The 8496-nt window shown below is 44.1% G+C and overlaps 1 pseudogene; it reads right to left on the bottom strand.

Annotated features, from left to right (window-relative positions):
* Window positions 1–6783: 6783 nt before the first annotated feature.
* On the bottom strand, window positions 6784–8048 carry LOC129087606 (aurora kinase A-like; annotated as a pseudogene).
* Window positions 8049–8496: the final 448 nt, after the last annotated feature.

The following is an 8496-nucleotide window of genomic DNA, read 5'->3' on the forward strand; positions in this document are numbered from 1 at the left end:
CTTTTTATTTTGTAAACTATCAAATGCACAAAAAGTTGAAAGACCTGTACAATGAACGCCGGAATACTTCCTGTCTAGATTCAGTAATTAATAGGATCCCATTCCTGTCACCCTGCCTGTCTTTTCCCCAAATCATTTGAAAGCCAGTTGCAGACATTGTGACAACTTACCTCTACACATTTTAGTGTGACTCTCCTAAGAATAAGATTATTGTCCTACAAAACCACAGCACATCACAAAAACAGGTACAATTTGATGGAACTGGGGGTCAAGGAAAATTAGAGAATTATTTATATGGAGGGCAAAGCAGGGCTGATTTGGCTTCCCTTTGTATCAGTGGGCTTCTAGGATCATTCTTTACACATGTACTTGAAAGTTTTACAATGAGCATATTCTCTTGCAGTCAGAAAAACAAAACAAAGAAAGTGTTTGCAGCTGCATCAGGACCAGCCGAATCAGCCGTGTGTGACCTCTGGGCTCTTCAAGGGTCTGGGGACATCCCTCTGCTGACACCAAGTGGCTGTTTTGGGCTACATTCAGCCCGATCATTCGGATTGGCGAGAATCTCCCCAAGAAAGCTTAGAGATGGGGCAAAAGAGAAGTGGGAAATGACGGAGAACTTACATTAATGAAGACACTTACTTTGAGGGGCTATTTAAGTGCACTGGCTGAGGAATCTGACCTACTGGATTCAAACTCAGGTTGTGCCTTTCAGAGCTGACTTACCAAGGACCATCCACTTGCTCTGGAGAGGCTCAGTTTTGTTTTATCACATGTGGAACTGCTGGGAGAGATAAGTGTGACGACGTGGGAAGCCTTTGGCGTGGCGCTTGACAGGATGCAAGCGCGTGCGCCATTTCGGCCATTGTTATGACTATCCTTTTGTCTCCAGGAGTGAGTCACTGCTGGCCTTATCCTTTTGAAAACCTTTTCTTCCTGTGCTCGAGTTGGTCCATTTTCCAGAGCTCCCTGTGTGCTGAGTGAACAGCAGATTCCTTTGCAGGGTTAGGTGGGTGGACAGCACTATATGTTCAGAGGCTTCTGCATCATCCTGGGCTGCAGAGAGTCTGTCCAGTAGTACAAGAGACAAGATGGAGAAAGCTCTGATATTTTGTTCAGAAAATAGTGGCTCAAAACCACGGTGGAATGAACTGTGGCTAAAGATATTCCAGGCTGACAGTGTTAGTATAGACCTGCTTAGTTCTGATCTTTGGTGGTGTCAGCAGAAAGCTGTCCTGGACCCATGAGGAGCCCGGACAGAGGTCACACACTGCTGATTCGGCTGGTCCTGATGCAGCTGCAAACACTTTCTTTGTTTTTTTTTCTGACTGCAAGAGAATATGCTCATTGTAAAACTTTCAAGTACATGTGTAAAGAATGATCCTAGAAGCCCACTGATACAATGGGAAGCCAAATCAGCCCTGCTTTGCCCTCTATATAAATATTTCTCTAATTTTCCTTGACCCTCAGTTCCATCAAATTGTACCTGTTTTTGTGATGTGCTGTGGTTTTGTAGGACAATAATCTTATTCTTAGGAGAGTCACACTAAAGTGTGTTGAGGTAAGTGCCACAATGATAGATTTAGCAGTTTACACCTGAGGATATTTCGTTTAGACCAGGAATCGTGCGCGCACGTGCTTTGCTCTCTACTGTATCTTCATTTACAGCACACTGCAATTAGAAAGCATAGAGAGAGTGAGCAGGATTAGCTAGCGGGTTATTTCTGTGCAAGTGGCTGCTTCATGTACTGTGTTTCTCTTATCTTTCAGCTTTCCATTCCCGGCCAGTCCATCTACACAGCCAGGGCCATTAGACTGATTCACACGGGGCAGCTACCAGCCAAGCCCCTGGTGCCCCAACAATGGTAATGAGCCTCAGAAATGCCAAACCAACTTGTATTGGCAAATAGAACCATACTCCTTGGGTAAAAGGGCAGATACTGAAGTCCAGTAATTTATCCAGTACCTACTGTACCTTAGCTGATTGCACAAAATTGTCTTTATAACCAATGGGTATACCTGTGGGGTAGCTGTCATTTATACGCCCAAGTAGTGACAGGGTGGTGGGGAGTTTGACCACGGTCTCTGAACCAGACCGAGCTGATCACCACACTGTGCTTTTCTGTGCATCCAGGGGCTCCTCCCTGACCTTTCTTCCATTTTGGTTGAAACCAATGACGCCAGTTTAATTTCAGTTGTGCAGTAATCTCTGAGATTCAGACATACTTGAAAATGATCAGGAAGCTGTGTTTTCACCAGTGACTCTGGGAGTTATGGAAACGCCAGCGGGGGGGCTTTACTGACAAAGTGACAAGTTGGGATGCCTATTGGTAAAGAAACATTCTTTTTGTCCATTCATGCAACAAATATTAATTGAGCATCTGCTTATGTGCCAGAGAACAGCCTAGGTACTTGGAATACATCAGTGAACAAAAAATCCACTGCCCCAAGGAACATGCAAGCTTGCATGGGGAAACAGATGTAATGCCATAGGTAAGTCCAGTATATGGCGAGTTAGAAGGTGATAAGTGACACACACAGAAAAAAAGTAGAGCAGCCCTGGCCGGGTGGCTCAGTCAGTTGGCGCATCATCCCATACACCAAGAGACTGTGGATTCAGTTCCCAGTCAGGGCATATACATAGGCTGTGGGTTGGATCCCCAGTCAGGATGTGCACAGGAGGCAACAGATAGGTGTTTCTCTCTCATATCAATGTTTCTCTCTCTCTTTCTCTCCTCTTTCCTTTCTCTCTAAACATCAATAAAAACTATATTCTCAGGTGAGGATAAAAAAAAAACCTGCTTGAAGTTAATAAATTTGAGGAAAAAAAGCAGAGTAAGAAAATCTAGATATGTCGGTGGTGGGAGAACTGATTGCCATTTTAAGTAGATGGTCAGGGTTGACATTGTCAGGTGGTGACTTGGAAGCCAAGACCTGGAGGAGATGAGTGAGTCGGTCACGTCTGGAGGACATCAAGAAGAGTAGCGCGAGCAAAGGCCCCTGGCCACAGCGTGCCTAGCATCTGGTGGGTGGAGAGATGAGCGGGGACTGGCAGGCGAGGAGTGTAGATTGGTGATTGCGGTCCGGGTCAAGCGAACCTTGCAGGCGGCCTAAGAACTTTGGCTTTTACTGTGAGCACAGTGGAGCCATTGGAGAGCTTTAGTCAGAGCAGTGATATGATCTGGCTACATTTTAAAGGGCTGTGTGTTGAGAATGGACTGAATAGGGATGGTGGTGACGGGGGAAGCAGGGATACCCCTTCAGAGGTTATGGCAATAATCCAGGTGTGAGAAGCCGGGGGCTTGGATCAGGTTGTGGCAGCTGCATTCATGACCAAAGTAAGATTTTGAGAAGATTGTGCAGGCAGCCTGGTAGCACGGCCTGGGGAATTGGATGTATGGTGTGGGGGACCGAGAGAAGACAAGGATGACCCTAAGGTTTTCGGAAGAACGAAGTCGTCCATGGTGAGATGGGGAGAGTGTCCCAGTTCTTGTAGCACACAGCACAGCTTTGGGACCTTGAAGGCTGTGAACAACACACTGTCACTTTTGGTACCTTGCAGCACTGGGGGCAATGGGAGGCAGCATCCATGCAGGGGCCCAGGGGTCCGCTAGAAGGACCCCTAGTCTACCATTCAGTCCTAGCAGCCCTCAAGTGGCTTAAAGGGGCAGGCTGTCCCTTCTGTTCCTTCCCTACAGCCCCTTACAGGCTCTGCCTATGGCTCTGGAGACTCTACACAAAACCTGAGGTTGTGACCCCAAAACTGCCTCTGCAGCTGGGGAGCTGCCTACTCACCTGTCCTGTGAGTCGGAGAGCCAGTTTCTGGGATGGAGGTGGTGCAAGAGTTCTTCACCCAAGATGTAAGGCCTGGGCATCCATTCTTGGCAGAGAAGGCACCTGGCCAGCTACTGACGCCTTCTCACCCCATCTGGCGCACCAAGAAATAAAACATGGAATTAGTATTGTTCACAACATGTAAGACTTTCCTCTTTCTCCTGCCCCCTATTTTTAACTTCCTTTTTTAACCTTTGCCATAACATCTGCCCCTCACAGCTCTGTAAAACCAGAGTCATCAAGGCACATGGCGGTGGGGGAAGAATGGTAGGCCACACACTATGAGCTCAGAATTGCTAAGGGAAAAGAAGGTAGGGTGACAAATGAGCTCAAAGGTGTCAGTGTCCTGTCCTGGTCAGATCCCTGCTAGACAGTATGTCATCCAGCACTGGGCTCTGCAAGAAGGAAACGACACCCAGAGCTATAGGAGAGGTCACAGGACAGCTGCAATGGTGACTAAACTTTGGAAGGCAACTGGAATGATTAACATAATGAAAAGGCTTGGTGTCATGTATTTCAATGGTCTTCAGATACATGAAGGAGAGTGCTGCTTATTTGTTCTTGGCCTCAAATAAGAATGTTCCAAGGGGAAATGTAATTTAAAAATTCTGTAAAATTTGTAGGTTTGGCAAAGGAATACCTTCCAGGTAGATAATGAAGGCCACTAAGCCCCTGAGTGGATGCAGAGGGAGGCAGGATGTCCTTGGGACAATCTCAAGGGCCAGGCCTGGTTTGCATGTGGCCTATTGAATGGAGGGGCCTCCCTCTAGTTTGGAAGAGCATGTGTCTATGATCTATGTTAACAAAGAAATGGGATCAGGGGACAGAAAAGTATATGGAGACCCACAGGCAGCTGAACAATCAATGTTCGGTGTACAAGTTCACAAAATGAGTTTCAACACTGACCCCTTCTGTCATTCAAAGAAGTGAAAATATTACTTTTACGATGGCACTGAGAGTAGAAACTATAGGTGCCTTGGCCAATAGTTTTCGTCGGTGTCACTTGAGAACTGTTGTGGAGGCCCTTCCAGAGGTGCAACCCATGACAGGCTTGTAGGCACCTGATCAAATACTGGCTCGGGCCTCAAAAAACAGTTGTGAGTTGTGAAATTCACACACTGGCAGACCTTCCATTAATGTCAGATGAGGTTCTACTTAAGCAAAGGTACAGGATCAGGTGTTGGGAGGGTTTATTTCTCTGGAAAATTGAATCAGGGTTGGACCTAAAACCAAAAAACTGAAGTATGTAGGCTGGATCTGGGAAATATATCATTACAGTATTCAGAGCCTTAATGTAACATCTCCTTTTGATGAGTTGATTTAGAATGATGATGTTTAAGGTTCTTAAGCTTTGCAAGCCTACTAGACTTTATGGCCTTTATTCAGACTCCTAGAAAACTGTATCAAAGCAAGCCCGCACCTTTTATGCTAGAGGACTGCCTTCTACTCTGAGCTCTCCTGTAGCCTAACACACCTTCCTGGAGAAACTTTGGCCTCTTGGAGTTTGGGTCAGGACTCTGCAGTAAGTTTGCAGAGCATCAGTCATTCATTAAGATCTTCTTCCTTGGTGGAGCAGGATTTAAAAAGTCAGAAATCCTCAAAATATAGAATAAGATAAACTGCTGGGAGTCTAGACTCTGAATTAAAAGATTGTACTTTGGGCCCTAGCTGGTGTGGCTTGGTGGATTGAGCACTGGCCTGTGAACCGGGATCGGGGCGGGGTGGGGGGACGGGGTGGGCTGCCAATTCACTTCCCAGTCAGGGCACATGCTTGGGTTGCGGTCCCAACCTCCAGTTAGGGGTGTGTGAGAGGCAACCGATTGATATATCTCTCACGCACTGATGTTTCTCTCCCTCTCTTTATCCCTCCATTCCTCTCTCTCTAAAAAAATGAATAAAATCTTTGAAAAAAAAGACTGTACTTTGTGTGTTTCTCTACATACATTGCTTTAGCTGCATTTTATGAATTACATGTTGTATTTTTATTATTGTTTAGTTTTAAATCTTTTTTAACTTCCCTTATAATACATTCTGAATATGGATTCATCAGAAGTGTTGTTTAATTTTAAAATATTTGGGGTTTTCCTAGTTATCTTATTGTTATTAACTTCCAATTTAATTCTATTATAGTCAGAGAACATACTTTGTATACTTTCAATGTTCTAAAATTTATTGAGATTTTCTATAGCTCAGCATATAATCTATCTTGATAGATGTACCTTATGTAACTTGGAGTATATATTCTCCAAGAGTATATATTCTATCCTTGTCAGGTTTAATGTTCTTAAAAGGTAGTCGATAGTATTTAGATCTTCTGTGTCTTTCCTGATTTTTGCCTAGTTGTTCTATCAACTACTAAGAGATGGGTATGGAACATCTCTAATTATAATTGTGGAAATGTTTTCTCTCCCTTTAATTATATCAATGTTTGCTTCATGTATTTTGAACCTCTGTTATTAGACACATGCACATTTATGGTTGCTATGTCTTCCTGATTGTATAGATTATTTTAATCATAATGAAATGTTCCTCTTTATCTCTGGGAGTACTTTGTTATACACATATCTCTACTGCTTTGATATTTAAAAGAATCACATATTCATTCTGATAGCTTTACCAGGTATGGCCACCCAATACGTTACACACATTCAGGTACCTGGAAGGCTATTGCACAGCTCCTGAACTGATGATGTCAGAGCAATGGGGTCCCTCTGCCACCGTTGCTCTGAGTTCACCTTCCACAGGGGCACCTTCATCCAAACAGGCTGTGAGGCAGCTGCCTCTAGATGATGAAACCAGTGAAGTGGGCATGATTCTCGTGGCTACTTTCACGTTTATTGAACTGAAACTCTCAGAGGAAGGGATGAGGTACTTCCTGCTTTGTAAAAATAAATAAATATTTTCTGTAGTGTTCAGGATTGCAGGCAGGCAGTTGGCAGTAAGATAATGTCAGGAGCTTATTTCTGACCCATTATACAGCAGACCTGGCTCATGAGTTTCTCCCTCTGCAAGAGTCTTAAGATTTTTGCTAGTTGATTGTTTGTTTTTTTGGCTAGTTGTTGGTTTTGAGGAATTTGCTGTGATCCAGAGGTGTTTGAGTACTTCTTTCAGGGTTGGCCTTTGGCTGGGATTATGCATCAACAGTCTTGAAATGAAGTCCCTGGTTCCCTCTGGTACAAAGCCAGAGAATGTGAATTTGACCTGTGATATTCTTTTGTAGGTCTCTTGGTCTGTGCTTGCCTCGAAAGGAGGCTTCCTGACTAAAATGTCATAGCAAAGAACTCCAAGGCTCTGGAGAGCCTCCTTCTCATCGTGCATTTGGCCTTCCATGATCTCAGGGGCAAAGAGTCCAGGGTATCACAGACGGTGGTTCTCCTGGAGGGCAGGGCATAGATGGACCACTCAAAATGTGCAATCTTAAGCTCTCCAGCTGATGCAAGGAGCAGATTCTCTGCCTTAATATCTCTATAAATAACTCTCTTTGAGTGACAGTAAGACAGGGCAATTGCCAATTCTGTGATATGAATAACCGTTTTCTGTTCATCAAACCTGGACAGTTTCTCAAGTTCTCTATAGGCAGCTCCATGAGGTACATACTCTAGAATTAGGTGGACTCTGGTGGCATCATGGAAATAACCATATAGGTTGAGAATATTTGGATGCCTAAGTTGGCATTCTCTTGCTACTTCTTTGATGCTCAACTCCTGCTCTCACTAGTTGAGCTTTAAATAAGACTTTCAGGATAAACTTGCTTTGTCTGTCTCTGTCTTTACCTTCCTAAACTTTCCTTTATGCAGAGGGTGACCAATTTCAAAATCTTCCAAACCTTACTGTCTTTTTTTTGGATTCCTCATTTTTCTGCTTTGATGCCAGTTCTTTTTCAGAATTATTTCCAGGGGCCAGTGCTGGGGCTGCTCACTCTTTTGGGTATCACTCAGTGGCCTAGAGACAGGACGGGGGACACTGGGTGCCTGCAGTTGCTCCTACTTCAGATTCTGAACTGGTTTGTGGCTGGAGAGAAGCTTCTGTGCTTGTGAAAGTACTCGCTGGGAGGAATTTGAAGGACACAAGGCCCCCTGACGCCGGCCACTATTTACAGATAACAGATGCTGAGAAGGCAACTGCTGAGTCACTGGAACATGTTTGGGACCATGACCAGGTGGAATTGTAGTCTTAACAGGCCCTGAAATGCAGTTTTCTTTGGGTTTGTCCATAATGTCTGTCGGCTCCGGCCTCTAAACCCAAGGCCTCTGAATCCTCCGAAGAACCTATCTCTGGGAATACTTTTTATCTTGAAGTCTGTTTTATCTGGTATTAATATAGCCACTGCAATCTTCTTATGCTTAATGTTTGCATAGTGTATCTTTTTCCATCCATTTGCTATCATTGTGTTTCTATATTTAAATTGTATCTTTTAGGTAGTGAATATAATATCATATATAAAAATCTCCATCTGACAACCTCTGCCTTTTGCTTGGAGTGTTTAAGCCATGAATATTTAGTGTAATTATTGGTATATTTGGGTTTGAATCTACCATTGTATTATTTTTCTCTTTGCCTACTCTGTTTTGTCCTCTAGTCTCCTCCCCACCCCCATTTTAATATCACTGCCATGTCTCATGTACAACTCCCAGATTTTTATCTCCAGCCTGGGTTTCTGTC

This window comes from Pteronotus mesoamericanus, unplaced genomic scaffold (genome assembly GCF_021234165.1).
Source record: "Pteronotus mesoamericanus isolate MK-2021 breed Mesoamerican mustached bat unplaced genomic scaffold, CSHL_Meso_final contig_130, whole genome shotgun sequence".
NCBI classification, from domain to species: domain Eukaryota; kingdom Metazoa; phylum Chordata; class Mammalia; order Chiroptera; family Mormoopidae; genus Pteronotus; species Pteronotus mesoamericanus.